This window comes from Aquarana catesbeiana, linkage group LG03, assembly GCF_042186555.1.
Source record: "Aquarana catesbeiana isolate 2022-GZ linkage group LG03, ASM4218655v1, whole genome shotgun sequence".
NCBI lineage: Eukaryota > Metazoa > Chordata > Amphibia > Anura > Ranidae > Aquarana > Aquarana catesbeiana.
Window position 1 is genome coordinate 644,518,536 of NC_133326.1, and position 13,026 is coordinate 644,531,561.

General features: G+C 50.5%; 5 non-coding genes and 7 pseudogenes across 5 annotated transcripts; all 12 read right to left on the minus strand.

Annotated features, from left to right (window-relative positions):
- Positions 1-390: 390 nt before the first annotated feature.
- On the minus strand, positions 391-455 carry LOC141135511 (U4 spliceosomal RNA; annotated as a pseudogene).
- A 566-nt stretch (positions 456-1,021) lies between these two features.
- On the minus strand, positions 1,022-1,094 carry TRNAK-UUU (transfer RNA lysine (anticodon UUU)). The gene has a single exon. It is a non-coding gene; the product is annotated as a tRNA-Lys (tRNA).
- A 641-nt stretch (positions 1,095-1,735) lies between these two features.
- LOC141135539 (U4 spliceosomal RNA) lies at positions 1,736-1,857 on the minus strand (annotated as a pseudogene).
- A 1,139-nt stretch (positions 1,858-2,996) lies between these two features.
- Positions 2,997-3,061, minus strand: LOC141135501 (U4 spliceosomal RNA; annotated as a pseudogene).
- Positions 3,062-3,627: 566 nt separating this feature from the next.
- Positions 3,628-3,700, minus strand: TRNAK-UUU (transfer RNA lysine (anticodon UUU)). Its single transcript has one exon. It is a non-coding gene; the product is annotated as a tRNA-Lys (tRNA).
- Positions 3,701-4,341: 641 nt separating this feature from the next.
- LOC141135014 (U4 spliceosomal RNA) lies at positions 4,342-4,482 on the minus strand. The gene has a single exon (XR_012243321.1). It is a non-coding gene; the product is annotated as a U4 spliceosomal RNA (small nuclear RNA).
- Positions 4,483-5,048: 566 nt separating this feature from the next.
- Positions 5,049-5,121, minus strand: TRNAK-UUU (transfer RNA lysine (anticodon UUU)). Its single transcript has one exon. It is a non-coding gene; the product is annotated as a tRNA-Lys (tRNA).
- A 641-nt stretch (positions 5,122-5,762) lies between these two features.
- On the minus strand, positions 5,763-5,884 carry LOC141135540 (U4 spliceosomal RNA; annotated as a pseudogene).
- A 1,126-nt stretch (positions 5,885-7,010) lies between these two features.
- On the minus strand, positions 7,011-7,075 carry LOC141135400 (U4 spliceosomal RNA; annotated as a pseudogene).
- Positions 7,076-8,363: 1,288 nt separating this feature from the next.
- LOC141135015 (U4 spliceosomal RNA) lies at positions 8,364-8,504 on the minus strand. The gene has a single exon (XR_012243322.1). It is a non-coding gene; the product is annotated as a U4 spliceosomal RNA (small nuclear RNA).
- A 1,280-nt stretch (positions 8,505-9,784) lies between these two features.
- On the minus strand, positions 9,785-9,906 carry LOC141135541 (U4 spliceosomal RNA; annotated as a pseudogene).
- Positions 9,907-12,213: 2,307 nt separating this feature from the next.
- On the minus strand, positions 12,214-12,278 carry LOC141135317 (U4 spliceosomal RNA; annotated as a pseudogene).
- Positions 12,279-13,026: the final 748 nt, after the last annotated feature.

Sequence of the window (13,026 nt, forward strand, 5' to 3'; positions counted from 1 at the left end):
CCGGAAAGAGCCCTTTACCATCAGGCTCTGCCGTCGCTCCCATCACTCCTCCTAATTACATTCGGGAAGTATTTGCCACTCCCTCCCCCCCTTGCAAGGCAGGAGTAAGCGTTCTCTCCCAAATAACTGTCTGGAGCTAGATCCGCCCCAATCCAGGCCAGAAGACCAGGGTCCCGACCCTCTGGTTCAGACCCCGTGGTTCTCCATCCCCATCAGAAGGCTTCCTTTTCGGCTACAAACCACTCCAGGTCACCTTCACTCCGGCAGGTTTTGCATAGCAACCGCAATCCCATCTCTACTTCGCCATAGATCAGGGACGGAAGCAAGCGCCACCTCCTGGAAACTGATAAGAATAGATACTACACTTGATCTTCGCCAAAAGGCCAAGAAGCAATTAGCAATAATCACGCCTTAGTTGAACCTCATTGGCTATGATACTGCCACTGCGCAAAGCTAACCAAATCAGTGCCTGCCAACATCTGCCCTTCCTTGGAGGAGAAATTGACATTGAGGAGAGACACATAAGTGTCATCCAGTGGGCCGCTGAGCATTCTGGGACTTGGCATGTTAATGAGACAGGGACGATGCCTAAGTGGGCATTGTTTACCCACTGAATAGTGTTAGCATTTGAAAGAACTAAGGAGAATCTAAAGGGACAGGGCCCTAGATGTCAGATGCGTTTCTCCCACAGCAGTCCTGAAAGGCCACTGGGAGCGTATGTGTTTGAACAGCTATGCTGCTGAGAAAAGACCAAGGTGGAAGGATTTGGGGCCTTTGTTGAAAGTTCGCTAGATAACATGCCTGAACTGGAGCCCAGGTAAGCTGCCATAGACAAGGGTTGTTAGGAAACAGTTGGTCAAGCAATCACCTTCAGCCACCTTTATTTCTGGCAGATTCCAGGAGCCTAGAAAGGGGGAAGTTAGGACATTTCATCTCTCTGAGCCTGTGAGCATTCCCGGCAGATGTGCATAAAGACTGCCCTATTGGCAGCTCAAAGACCTCATAGGTAAGTGAAAGGCACCGCCCGAACAGGGACTTGAACCCTGGACCCTCAGATTAAAAGTCTGATGCTCTACCGACTGAGCTATCCGGGCTCTCAAAGCTCCTCCTCCATAGCGGTCCAAGCTGCTTGAATCTTGACATGTATGGTGGAAAAAGACCATTCAGCCAAGGGGACCGGGTGCCTGAAAGCACAAGTATTTGGCTTGCCCAGGCTGGCCAATCGTCCTCTCCCGTTTAATTTTCTAGGACAGGTTGAAGATAAAAGGGAGAATCTAACCTGCAACCATGCAGATAGGGTCCAGTCCGGTACAGGTGGAGAACGCCTAAAGTTTCTGCCTTAGTTTTACCTACAGTTCAATGCTCTTTGACCGGAAACAAGGGCCTTGCAAAAAGACACCGCCCGAAAGGCTTCCTTAACCCTGGACCAACACGCTTCCAGTATTCTTAATCAGTGACTGGGTTACAAATAAAGACAGTTCACCTTGAGCCTCATGTTGCCAGGTCCAGCAGAAGAAACCCAGGCAAAAAAACGAGGTAGAGTCCACTCTGGATTACAGGCAAGTGAAGAACGAGCGGCACGTGCCAATCACTGATTGTTCTACCCAGGCTGCGTGATGACACAAAAGCTCTCTATGGTGTCAATGGGCCCGTGACTCACTTTCTCAACTCTAACGCATCTCAGTCTGCATGTAAGAAGCCGTCACTTATCTGCTGTTGAAAACACATTGCTCAGTCTCCTCAGAGACTCTCAAAAATTGCCAGTGCTGACTGTATTTCAAGTCATCGTGGCGGGGTATTGGGAAAAGTTTTCAATTAGCAATAATCACTCTATCGAAAAGCCAGTGGCGTGCAAAACACACCTCAAAAACTTCCACCCGGTGCCAAAAAAAAGTGCCCACACATAGAGAGTGAAACACAAAAACGTGCAACGGGTGTACAGAGTCCTCCACTAGGGAAGGACCTTACCCTGATCCCCCGGGGCGTTAGGCTCCAGACAGGGACTGAGGTACTCAGACAAAGGGTCCATCCGGCCGAAACCAGGCGGACCCCCACAACTGGAAGGACTGCCGAAGCAGACCAACCCAAGTACAGCGGGGCTCTCCCGAAGAGAGACCCCTCAAAGGAGAGGGCGAACCAAGCCAAAAGGCCTATGTCCATCCCCTCCCAAGACTTTCAGAGAAGGCCCGAGGACCCACACCCTACTCGCCACACAGTGACAAAACGTGTATACAAAGACAACCAAAAAAAAAAAAAAGACAAAAAGGTGACAAACAGGGGTAAAAGAAAGAGTGGGGAAGATAGTGAGATGGGAGAGTGAAAGTGGCCATTGTGCTATACAATGGCCGGCCCTCCGGCCAGGCATAAAAATTTCCCCTGGTCCTGGCCAAAAGGCCCGGCCCAAGAGGCAGGTGCGAAAAACGTGTGTTGTGGTGAAGTGACCATGGTGCCATAAAATCAAGTGCTTTCACACCGTGACTATACGGCACCCCTGAACTGCCACTTCAGGGGCACATTCACCACTGGCTTTTCGAAAAAGCCCTGACCACCCAGCCCAGACCACAGCAGACCCCACCACACACAGAAAGGATATGGAGATCAGGAAGCCGGAAAGAGCCCTTTACCATCAGGCTCTGCCGTCGCTCCCATCACTCCTCCTAATTACATTCGGGAAGTACTTGCCACTCCCTCCCCCCTTTGCAAGGCAGGAGTAAGCGTTCTCTCCCAAATAACTGTCTGGAGCTCGATCCGCCTCAATCCAGGCCAGAAGGCCAGGGTCCCGACCCTCTGGTTCAGACCCCGTGGTTCTCCATCCCCATCAGAAGGCTTCCCTTTCGGCTACAAACCGCTCCAGGTCACCTCCACTCCAGCAGGTTTTGCATAGCAACCGCAATTCCATCTCTATTTCGCCATAGATCAGGGACGGAAGCAAGCGCCACCTCCTGGAAACTGATAAGAATAGATACTACACTTGATCTTCACCAAAAGGCAGAGAAGCAAATAGCAATAATCACACCTCAGTTGAACCTCATTGGCTATGATACTGCCACTGCGCAAAGCTAACCAAATCAGTGCCTGCCAACATCTGCCCTTCCTTGGAGGAGAAATTGACATTGAGGAGAGACACATAAGTGTCATCCAGTGGGCCGCTGAGCATTCTGGGACTTGGCATGTTAATGAGACAGGGACGATGCCTAAGTGGGCATTGTTTACCCACTGAATAGTGTTAGCATTTGAAAGAACTAAGGAGAATCTAAAGGGACAGGGCCCTAGATGTCAGATGCGTTTCTCCCACAGCAGTCCTGAAAGGCCACTGGGAGCGTATGTGTTTGAACAGCTATGCTGCTGAGAAAAGACCAAGGTGGAAGGATTTGGGGCCTTTGTTGAAAGTTCGCTAGATAACATGCCTGAACTGGAGCCCAGGTAAGCTGCCATAGACAAGGGTTGTTGGGAAACAGTTGGTCAAGCAATCACCTTCAGCCACCTTTATTTCTGGCAGATTCCAGGAGCCTAGAAAGGGGGAAGTTAGGACATTTCATCTCTCTGAGCCAGTGAGCATTCCCGGCAGATGTGCATAAAGACTGCCCTATTGGCAGCTCAAAGGCCTCATAGGTAAGTGAAAGGCACCGCCCGAACAGGGACTTGAACCCTGGACCCTCAGATTAAAAGTCTGATGCTCTACCGACTGAGCTATCCGGGCTCTCAAAGCTCCTCCTCCATAGCGGTCCAAGCTGCTTGAATCTTGACATGTATGGTGGAAAAAGACCATTCAGCCAAGGGAACCGGGTGCCTGAAAGCACAAGTATTTGGCTTGCCCAGGCTGGCCAATCGTCCTCTCCCGTTTAATTTTCTAGGACAGGTTGAAGATAAAAGGGAGAATCTAACCTGCAACCATGCAGATAGGGTCCAGTCCGGTACAGGTGGAGAACGCCTAAAGTTTCTGCCTTAGTTTTACCTACAGTTCAATGCTCTTTGACCGGAAACAAGGGCCTTGCAAAAAGACACCGCCCGAAAGGCTTCCTTAACCCTGGACCAACACGCTTCCAGTATTCTTAATCAGTGACTGGGTTACAAATAAAGACAGTTCACCTTGAGCCTCATGTTGCCAGGTCCAGCAAAAGAAACCCAGGCAAAAAAACGAGGTAGAGTCCACTCTGGATTACAGGCAAGTGAAGAACGAGCGGCGCGTGCCAATCACTGATTGTTCTACCCAGGCTGCGTGATGACACAAAAGCTCTCTATGGTGTCAATGGGCCCGTGACTCACTTTCTCAACTCTAACGCATCTCAGTCTGCATGTAAGAAGCCGTCACTTATCTGCTGTTGAAAACACATTGCTCAGTCTCCTCAGAGACTCTCAAAAATTGCCAGTGCTGACTGTATTTCAAGTCATCGTGGCGGGGTATTGGGAAAAGTTTTCAATTAGCAATAATCACGCCTCAGTTGAACCTCATTGGCTATGATACTGCCACTGCGCAAAGCTAACCAAATCAGTGCCTGCCAACATCTGCCCTTCCTTGGAGGAGAAATTGACATTGAGGAGAGACACATAAGTGTCATCCAGTGGGCCGCTGAGCATTCTGGGACTTGGCATGTTAATGAGACAGGGACGATGCCTAAGTGGGCATTGTTTACCCACTGAATAGTGTTAGCATTTGAAAGAACTAAGGAGAATCTAAAGGGACAGGGCCCTAGATGTCAGATGCGTTTCTCCCACAGCAGTCCTGAAAGGCCACTGGGAGCGTATGTGTTTGAACAGCTATGCTGCTGAGAAAAGACCAAGGTGGAAGGATTTGGGGCCTTTGTTGAAAGTTCGCTAGATAACATGCCTGAACTGGAGCCCAGGTAAGCTGCCATAGACAAGGGTTGTTGGGAAACAGTTGGTCAAGCAATCACCTTCAGCCACCTTTATTTCTGGCAGATTCCAGGAGCCTAGAAAGGGGGAAGTTAGGGCATTTCATCTCTCTGAGCCAGTGAGCATTCCCGGCAGATGTGCATAAAGACTGCCCTATTGGCAGCTCAAAGGCCTCATAGGTAAGTGAAAGGCACCGCCCGAACAGGGACTTGAACCCTGGACCCTCAGATTAAAAGTCTGATGCTCTACCGACTGAGCTATCCGGGCTCTCAAAGCTCCTCCTCCATAGCGGTCCAAGCTGCTTGAATCTTGACATGTATGGTGGAAAAAGACCATTCAGCCAAGGGGACCGGGTGCCTGAAAGCACAAGTATTTGGCTTGCCCAGGCTGGCCAATCGTCCTCTCCCGTTTAATTTTCTAGGACAGGTTGAAGATAAAAGGGAGAATCTAACCTGCAACCATGCAGATAGGGTCCAGTCCGGTACAGGTGGAGAACGCCTAAAGTTTCTGCCTTAGTTTTACCTACAGTTCAATGCTCTTTGACCGGAAACAAGGGCCTTGCAAAAAGACACCGCCCGAAAGGCTTCCTTAACCCTGGACCAACACGCTTCCAGTATTCTTAATCAGTGACTGGGTTACAAATAAAGACAGTTCACCTTGAGCCTCATGTTGGCAGGTCCAGCAGAAGAAACCCAGGCAAAAAAACGAGGTAGAGTCCACTCTGGATTACAGGCAAGTGAAGAACGAGCGGCGCGTGCCAATCACTGATTGTTCTACCCAGGCTGCGTGATGACACAAAAGCTCTCTATGGTGTCAATGGGCCCGTGACTCACTTTCTCAACTCTAACGCATCTCAGTCTGCATGTAAGAAGCCATCACTTATCTGCTGTTGAAAACACATTGCTCAGTCTCCTCAGAGACTCTCAAAAATTGCCAGTGCTGACTGTATTTCAAGTCATCGTGGCGGGGTATTGGGAAAAGTTTTCAATTAGCAATAATCACTCTATCGAAAAGCCAGTGGCGTGCAAAACACACCTCAAAAACTTCCACCCGGTGCCAAAAAAAAGTGCCCACACATAGAGAGTGAAACACAAAAAAGTGCAACGGGTGTACAGAGTCCTCCACTAGGGAAGGACCTTACCCTGATCCCCCGGGGCGTTAGGCTCCAGACAGGGACTGAGGTACTCAGACAAAGGGTCCATCTGGCCGAAACCAGGTGGACCCCCACAACTGGAAGGTCTGCCGAAGCAGACCGACCCAAGTACAGTGGGGCTCCCCCGAAGGGAGACCCCTCAAAGGAGAGGGCGAACCAAGCCAAAAGGCCTATGTCCACCCCCTCCCAAGACTTTCAGAGTAGGCCCGAGGACCCACACCCTACTCGCCACACAGTGACAAAACGTGTATACAAAGACAACCAAAAAAAGACAAAAAGGTGACAAACAGGGGTAAAAGAAAGAGTGGGGAAGATAGTGAGATGGGAGAGTGAAAGTGGCCATTGTGCTATACAATGGCCGGCCCTCCGGCCAGGCATAAAAATTTCCCCTGGTCCTGGCCAAAAGGCCCGGCCCAAGAGGCAGGTGCGAAAAACATGTGTTGTGGTGAAGTGACCATGGTGCCATAAAATCAAGTGCTTTCACACCGTGACTATACGGCACCCCTGAACTGCCACTTCAGGGGCACATTCACCACTGGCTTTTCGAAAAAGCCCTGACCCACAGCCCAGACCACAGCAGCCCCCACCCCAGGCAGAAAGGTATGGAGTTCTGGAAGCTTGGAGAGAGCCCTTGCCATCAGGCTTCACCGTCGTTCCGTCCCTCCTACCTAATTACATTTGGGAAATACTGGCCGCTCCCCCGGTGGGAGCAAGGGGAGCCAGCGTTCTCTCCCAAATAACTGTCCAGAGCTAGAGCTGCCCCAATCCAGGCCAGAAGGCCAGGATCCCGACCCTCCGCCAAGACCGAATGGTTCTCCGTCCCCATCAGAAGGCTTCCCTTTCGGCTACAAACCGCTCCGGGTTACCTTCACTCCAGCAGGTTTTGCATAGCAACCGCAATCCCATCTCTATCTCGCCATAGATCAGGGACAGAAGCAAGCGCCACCTCCTGGAAACTGATAAGAACAGATACTACACTTGATCTTCGCCAAAAGGCCGAGAAGCAATTAGCAATAATCACGCCTCAGTTGAACCTCATTGGCTATGATACTGCCACTGCGCAAAGCTAACCAAATCAGTGCCTGCCAACATCTGCCCTTCCTTGGAGGAGAAATTGACATTGAGGAGAGACACATAAGTGTCATCCAGTGGGCCGCTGAGCATTCTGGGACTTGGCATGTTAATGAGACAGGGACGATGCCTAAGTGGGCATTGTTTACCCACTGAATAGTGTTAGCATTTGAAAGAACTAAGGAGAATCTAAAGGGACAGGGCCCTAGATGTCAGATGCGTTTCTCCCACAGCAGTCCTGAAAGGCCACTGGGAGCGTATGTGTTTGAACAGCTATGCTGCTGAGAAAAGACCAAGGTGGAAGGATTTGGGGCCTTTGTTGAAAGTTCGCTAGATAACATGCCTGAACTGGAGCCCAGGTAAGCTGCCATAGACAAGGGTTGTTGGGAAACAGTTGGTCAAGCAATCACCTTCAGCCACCTTTATTTCTGGCAGATTCCAGGAGCCTAGAAAGGGGGAAGTTAGGGCATTTCATCTCTCTGAGCCAGTGAGCATTCCCGGCAGATGTGCAGATGTGCATAAAGACTGCCCTATTGGCAGCTCAAAGGCCTCATAGGTAAGTGAAAGGCACCGCCCAAACAGGGACTTGAACCCTGGACCCTCAGATTAAAAGTCTGATGCTCTACCGACTGAGCTATCCGGGCTCTCAAAGCTCCTCCTCCATAGCGGTCCAAGCTGCTTGAATCTTGACATGTATGGTGGAAAAAGACCATTCAGCCAAGGGGACCGGGTGCCTGAAAGCACAAGTATTTGGCTTGCCCAGGCTGGCCAATCGTCCTCTCCCGTTTAATTTTCTAGGACAGGTTGAAGATAAAAGGGAGAATCTAACCTGCAACCATGCAGATAGGGTCCAGTCCGGTACAGGTGGAGAACGCCTAAAGTTTCTGCCTTAGTTTTACCTACAGTTCAATGCTCTTTGACCGGAAACAAGGGCCTTGCAAAAAGACACCGCCCGAAAGGCTTCCTTAACCCTGGACCAACACGCTTCCAGTATTCTTAATCAGTGACTGGGTTACAAATAAAGACAGTTCACCTTGAGCCTCATGTTGCCAGGTCCAGCAGAAGAAACCCAGGCAAAAAAACGAGGTAGAGTCCACTCTGGATTACAGGCAAGTGAAGAACGAGCGGCGCGTGCCAATCACTGATTGTTCTACCCAGGCTGCGTGATGACACAAAAGCTCTCTATGGTGTCAATGGGCCCGTGACTCACTTTCTCAACTCTAACGCATCTCAGTCTGCATGTAAGAAGCCGTCACTTATCTGCTGTTGAAAACACATTGCTCAGTCTCCTCAGAGACTCTCAAAAATTGCCAGTGCTGACTGTATTTCAAGTCATCGTGGCGGGGTATTGGGAAAAGTTTTCAATTAGCAATAATCACGCCTCAGTTGAACCTCATTGGCTATGATACTGCCACTGCGCAAAGCTAACCAAATCAGTGCCTGCCAACATCTGCCCTTCCTTGGAGGAGAAATTGACATTGAGGAGAGACACATAAGTGTCATCCAGTGGGCCGCTGAGCATTCTGGGACTTGGCATGTTAATGAGACAGGGACGATGCCTAAGTGGGCATTGTTTACCCACTGAATAGTGTTAGCATTTGAAAGAACTAAGGAGAATGTAAAGGGACAGGGCCCTAGATGTCAGATGCGTTTCTCCCACAGCAGTCCTGAAAGGCCACTGGGAGCGTATGTGTTTGAACAGCTATGCTGCTGAGAAAAGACCAAGGTGGAAGGATTTGGGGCCTTTGTTGAAAGTTCGCTAGATAACATGCCTGAACTGGAGCCCAGGTAAGCTGCCATAGACAAGGGTTGTTGGGAAACAGTTGGTCAAGCAATCACCTTCAGCCACCTTTATTTCTGGCAGATTCCAGGAGCCTAGAAAGGGGGAAGTTAGGACATTTCATCTCTCTGAGCCAGTGAGCATTCCCGGCAGATGTGCATAAAGACTGCCCTATTGGCAGCTCAAAGGCCTCATAGGTAAGTGAAAGGCACCGCCCGAACAGGGACTTGAACCCTGGACCCTCAGATTAAAAGTCTGATGCTCTACCGACTGAGCTATCCAGGCTCTCAAAGCTCCTCCTCCATAGCGGTCCAAGCTGCTTGAATCTTGACATGTATGGTGGAAAAAGACCATTCAGCCAAGGGGACCGGGTGCCTGAAAGCACAAGTATTTGGCTTGCCCAGGCTGGCCAATCGTCCTCTCCCGTTTAATTTTCTAGGACAGGTTGAAGATAAAAGGGAGAATCTAACCTGCAACCATGCAGATAGGGTCCAGTCCGGTACAGGTGGAGAACGCCTATAGTTTCTGCCTTAGTTTTACCTACAGTTCAATGCTCTTTGACCGGAAACAAGGGCCTTGCAAAAAGACACCGCCCGAAAGGCTTCCTTAACCCTGGACCAACACGCTTCCAGTATTCTTAATCAGTGACTGGGTTACAAATAAAGACAGTTCACCTTGAGCCTCATGTTGCCAGGTCCAGCAGAAGAAACCCAGGCAAAAAAACGAGGTAGAGTCCACTCTGGATTACAGGCAAGTGAAGAACGAGCGGCGCGTGCCAATCACTGATTGTTCTACCCAGGCTGCGTGATGACACAAAAGCTCTCTATGGTGTCAATGGGCCCGTGACTCACTTTCTCAACTCTAACGCATCTCAGTCTGCATGTAAGAAGCCGTCACTTATCTGCTGTTGAAAACACATTGCTCAGTCTCCTCAGAGACTCTCAAAAATTGCCAGTGCTGACTGTATTTCAAGTCATCGTGGCGGGGTATTGGGAAAAGTTTTCAATTAGCAATAATCACTCTATCGAAAAGCCAGTGGCGTGCAAAACACACCTCAAAAACTTCCACCCGGTGCCAAAAAAAAGTGCCCACACATAGAGAGTGAAACACAAAAACGTGCAACGGGTGTACAGAGTCCTCCACTAGGGAAGGACCTTACCCTGATCCCCCGGGGCGTTAGGCTCCAGACAGGGACTGAGGTACTCAGACAAAGGGTCCATCCGGCCGAAACCAGGCGGACCCCCACAACTGGAAGGACTGCCGAAGCAGACCAACCCAAGTACAGTGGGGCTCTCCCGAAGAGAGACCCCTCAAAGGAGAGGGCGAACCAAGCCAAAAGGCCTATGTCCACCCCCTCCCAAGACTTTCAGAGTAGGCCCGAGGACCCACACCCTACTCGCCACACAGTGACAAAACGTGTATACAAAGACAACCAAAAAAAAGACAAAAAGGTGACAAACAGGGGTAAAAGAAAGAGTGGGGAAGATAGTGAGATGGGAGAGTGAAAGTGGCCATTGTGCTATACAATGGCCGGCCCTCCGGCCAGGCATAAAAATTTCCCCTGGTCCTGGCCAAAAGGCCCGGCCCAAGAGGCAGGTGCGAAAAACGTGTGTTGTGGTGAAGTGACCATGGTGCCATAAAATCAAGTGCTTTCACACTGTGACTATACGGCACCCCTGAACTGCCACTTCAGGGGCACATTCACCACTGGCTTTTCGAAAAAGCCCTGACCACCCAGCCCAGACCACAGCAGACCCCACCACAGACAGGAAGGATATGGAGATCAGGAAGCCGGAAAGAGCCCTTTACCATCAGGCTCTGCCGTCGCTCCCATCACTCCTCCTAATTACATTCGGGAAGTACTTGCCACTCCCTCCCCCACCTGCAAGGCAGGAGTAAGCGTTCTCTCCCAAATAACTGTCTGGAGCTAGATCCGCCCCAATCCAGGCCAGAAGACCAGGGTCCCGACCCTCTGGTTCAGACCCCGTGGTTCTCCATCCCCATCAGAAGGCTTCCTTTTCGGCTGCAAACCGCTCCAGGTCACCTTCACTCCAGCAGGTTTTGCATAGCAACCGCAATCCCATCTCTATTTCACCATAGATCAGGGACGGAAGCAAGCGCCACCTCCTGGAAACTGATAAGAATAGATACTACACTTGATCTTCACCAAAAGGCCGAGAAGCAATTAGCAATAATCACTCTATCGAAAAGCCAGTGGCGTGCAAAACACACCTCAAAAACTTCCACCCAGTGCCAAAAAAAAGTGCCCACACATAAAGAGTGAAACACAAAAACGTGCAACGGGTGTACAGAGTCCTCCACTAGGGAAGGACCTTACCCTGATCCCCCGGGGCGTTAGGCTCCAGACAGGGACTGAGGTACTCAGACAAAGGGTCCATCCGGCCGAAACCAGGCGGACCCCCACAACTGGAAGGACTGCCGAAGCAGACCAACCCAAGTACAGTGGGGCTCTCCCGAAGAGAGACCCCTCAAAGGAGAGGGCGAACCAAGCCAAAAGGCCTATGTCCACCCCCTCCCAAGACTTTCAGAGTAGGCCCGAGGACCCACACCCTACTCGCCATACAGTGACAAAACGTGTATACAAAGACAACCAAAAAAAAAGACAAAAAGGTGACAAACAGGGGTAAAAGAAAGAGTGGGGAAGATAGTGAGATGGGAGAGTGAAAGTGGCCATTGTGCTATACAATGGCCGGCCCTCCGGCCAGGCATAAAAATTTCCCCTGGTCCTGGCCAAAAGGCCCGGCCCAAGAGGCAGGTGCGAAAAACGTGTGTTGTGGTGAAGTGACCATAGTGCCATAAAATCAAGTGCTTTCACACCGTGACTATACGGCACCCCTGAACTGCCACTTCAGGGGCACATTCACCACTGGCTTTTCGAAAAAGCCCTGACCCACAGCCCAGACCACAGCAGCCCCCACCCCAGGCAGAAAGGTATGGAGTTCTGGAAGCTCGGAGAGAGCCCTTGCCATCAGGCTTCACCGTCATTCCGTCCCTCCTACCTAATTACATTTGGGAAATACTGGCCGCTCCCCCGGTGGGAGCAAGGGGAACCAGCGTTCTCTCCCAAATAACTGTCCAGAGCTAGAGCTGCCCCAATCCAGGCCAGAAGGCCAGGATCCCGACCCTCCGCCAAGACTGAATGGTTCTCCGTCCCCATCAGAAGGCTTCCCTTTCGGCTACAAACCGCTCCGGGTTACTTTCACTCCAGCAGGTTTTGCATAGCAACCGCAATCCCATCTCTATCTCGCCATAGATCAGGGACAGAAGCAAGCACCACCTCCTGGAAACTGATAAGAACAGATATTAGATTTGATCTTAGCCAAAGGGCCGAGAAGCAATTAGCAATAATCACGCCTCAGTTGAACCTCATTGGCTATGATACTGCCACTGCGCAAAGCTAACCAAATCAGTGCCTGCCAACATCTGCCCTTCCTTGGAGGAGAAATTGACATTGAGGAGAGACACATAAGTGTCATCCAGTGGGCCGCTGAGCATTCTGGGACTTGGCATGTTAATGAGACAGGGACGATGCCTAAGTGGGCATTGTTTACCCACTGAATAGTGTTAGCATTTGAAAGAACTAAGGAGAATCTAAAGGGACAGGGCCCTAGATGTCAGATGCGTTTCTCCCACAGCAGTCCTGAAAGGCCACTGGGAGCGTATGTGTTTGAACAGCTATGCTGCTGAGAAAAGACCAAGGTGGAAGGATTTGGGGCCTTTGTTGAAAGTTCGCTAGATAACATGCCTGAACTGGAGCCCAGGTAAGCTGCCATAGACAAGGGTTGTTGGGAAACAGTTGGTCAAGCAATCACCTTCAGCCACCTTTATTTCTGGCAGATTCCAGGAGCCTAGAAAGGGGGAAGTTAGGACATTTCATCTCTCTGAGCCAGTGAGCATTCCCGGCAGATGTGCATAAAGACTGCCTTATTGGCAGCTCAAAGGCCTCATAGGTAAGTGAAAGGCACCGCCCGAACAGGGACTTGAACCCTGGACCCTCAGATTAAAAGTCTGATGCTCTACCGACTGAGCTAACCGGGCTCTCAAAGCTCCTCCTCCATAGCGGTCCAAGCTGCTTGAATCTTGACATGTATGGTGGAAAAAGACCATTCAGCCAAGGGGACCGGGTGCCTGAAAGCACAAGTATTTG